Below are 3,114 nucleotides of genomic sequence, written 5' to 3' on the forward strand. Positions count from 1 at the left end.
GGGGTTTTTTTTGTTGTTTGTTTGTTTGTTTTTGTTGTTTTGTTTTGTTTTGTTTTCTTCCGAAGTCGCTCACCCTGCTTTGCACGGCTACAAACCCCAGCCTGCTCGCCAGCAGCTACAGCTGCCTGCCTGCTTCAGCAGCAACCATAAATATCTGCCGGTAACCGCACTTTTGCATTAACCCTTTCTTGCCTGAAATGTTAAAATGCTACCCGTTAAAAACTTTTACATGAGCCCAACAACAACAAAAAATACACAAAACACTGTCTGCCCTCAACACATGCACACACACGTATGGGATCCCACAAGCACACTCCACACAACTACAATATTTGAAGCACAAAATCCAGACAATCATTACTCCCAGTACACAATCCCACGTACAGAACGTGGCACAAGGGCCCTGTGGACACTAACAGGAAAACCAGCTCTGAGAAGCATCATAGCAGTGCGAGGTGGCAGACTCAACCTTAGCGGGCGTCCCCACAGAGGCTCTGCCTTCTCCACATTGCATGAGGCTTGGGCTTTTAAACTGACCAAAATGCACACTCATTCCGACACAGGTGGCCAGCCTATGTTGGAAGGAGTGGCCAGCAATATCTATAAAGGTCTCCAAAGGTCGATAGAAACCTGGACATACTTATATTTGCCAACTTCTAGTACATGAGTATCACAGAGAGATTGTATTAAATGAATTGTATATGGGGTCCCGAGTCCACGGTTTGTCACACTCTGCCCAATACCCCTGATAAGAGCGTACGAGAGACCTTACCACCACCGGAAAAGCACACAATACGTCTGTATCCCACGCTGGTTTTGCTTCCCTGGAGGTTCCGGGGGTGTGTGTTTGTTGTTTTTTGTTTGTTTGTTTGTTGTTTGTTGTTGTTGTTTTTTTTTACTTTAATGTAAAAAAAGGTTTCTCCCTTCACTTTAAGAAGGACTGAAAACATCCATAAAACAGATGTCCTAAGCTCAAATTTCAATTCATTCAATCACTGACAAGGGGGGGTGTCAGGCCATTGCTGAAATACTGCAATAACAGCACTTAGCTCTAGGGTTTGTAGTGAATCAGAAAAATGACCAAGTATCTTCTGCTCTTTCCAACCACTGTCTGTTTTCCAAACATATCTGTCTGTGTCATTGATTTTGCTTGCATCTGTAAAGACAGTTAATCCTACAACACGTTTACTAGAATAAAAGGTAACATCTTCAAAATGATTATTCTTTAGCATTGTAAACATCTTATGAGGTGGAAAATGTATATTAAGAGGACCAACAAAACCTATCAGAGCAAACTGAAAAGCAGAGCTAGATTGTTGTTCCCAGTCTAACCATACCCTGGTAAGTGGCAAATAAATTTGTGACGGATCACAGCCCATAATTTCCTGACAACATGAACGACCTTGTACAATCAAAAAAGCAAATACTTCTAACTGAGTTCTTACGGTTTTACGTAATCGATAAGGCAGGAAAATCCATTCTAAAATGCATAAAAGATCAGTCTTTTGGAGATCCCACTGTGCTAGTAGACTAAATGGATAATACTCACTGTTGACAATAAACAAAATAACCTGTAAATCTGGATTCCATTGAGAAGCGTAAGAGGTAGTGATTTTTGTCATTATGTCATCTAAGTCCTCATACTGAGCTTTTGACAGAACTCTTTTTTTTTTCTGACTCACCTTTCAAAAGGGGCATGAGGTCAGTCAGATCATCATTTGTGATTCCACACAAAGGGAAGATCTATTGAATATCACCCATCATTTTCTGCAAGTTAGACAAGGATTTTATCTGTGTGGTAATTTTAATTTTTCGAGGCCTAATTTCAGTTCTGGAAATGATCCACCCCAGATATTTCCAAGTCTTCATGCTGCACCCTGTCTGGTGCAATTACCAGTCCTGCTTTTGCTAATTCTGATTGTAGCAGGCAGAGCAGATGGTCCTTTTTTAAATCTTTGCCTGCAATTAGGATATCATCCATATAGTGATAGATAACACATTTTTGCAGTTTTTGTCGGATCGGTTGCAATGCCCAGGCAACATACAGTTGACAAATAACAGGAGAATTTTTCATACCTTGAGGTAAAACAACCCATTCATATCTCTTAGCAGGCTCTCCTTTGTTAATTGCTGGGACAGAGAAAGCAAATTTTTCACAACCGCTTGGGTGTAGAGGAATTGTGAAAAAACAGTCTTTTAAATCAGTTATTAAATCCTAACCCTGAGGTATCATTGAAGGGCTAGGCAAGCCAGGTTGCAAAGCAACGACATTCAATTGTCTTGTGTCCAAATTTGTCACATTTAATACATTTATCTGCAAAACCAGTAACACTACTTTGAGGGGGGGGCGGGTTGCTGAACTAATTTTCTTTACAGTACACTGCTTCTTTTTTTTAAATGACCCATCCGTCCACAATTATAACATCTCATACCTTTAGTACCCCCACGATCACCCTGACCTTGTTGTAGAAGGGGTTTAACAGCAGCGGCGAAGGCAGTAGCCATGTATCCACCTTTTCCTCTGCTGTGCCCACTTTAGAACATGCATCCATCATTTCTTGAAGACCAGCAGATTTTGGCAAAACCTGCAAGATACGCTTACAAGCGGGGTTAGCATTTTCCATAGCCAGAGACATAAGCATCGATTCTTTAGCATTAGATGCCAGATCAATATTCTTTTCAATAGCCTCTGTCAATCTGTCTATAAATTGCATATATGGTTCAGTAGATCCCTGCTTTACTGATGTATATGAAGGATTAGGTTTTCCTGCTTCCAGCACAGCTTTCAGAGCAGCTAAAGCCAATTGCTGTGCTTGCTGTAAAATTTCAATTTTCATACGAGCTTGTACTCCATCAGGGTGAAATTGTCCCTTTCCCAGTAACATTTCAGATGAAACACCGTGCAAAGGGTGATGAGGATTACACTCTGAATTCTCATCCGCAGCTCTTGCAGCAAGCACCTCAAACCCACTTTTAAAATGTAGGAGCTGTGAAGGAGTTAATAAAATTGCAGCCACTCAGAGACAATCATTTGGAGTTAGAACAGTACTTGAAAAGAAAGGAGATAACATTTGCTGTGTATATGGGGAAGACAACCCATACTGAGTAATTGCT

The sequence above is a fragment of the Neopsephotus bourkii genome, unplaced genomic scaffold (assembly GCF_033783945.1).
Source record: "Neopsephotus bourkii isolate Nb327-2 ecotype Australia unplaced genomic scaffold, CSIRO-AGI_Nbou_v1 NB_152, whole genome shotgun sequence".
In the NCBI taxonomy this organism is placed as follows: Eukaryota; Metazoa; Chordata; class Aves; order Psittaciformes; family Psittacidae; genus Neopsephotus; species Neopsephotus bourkii.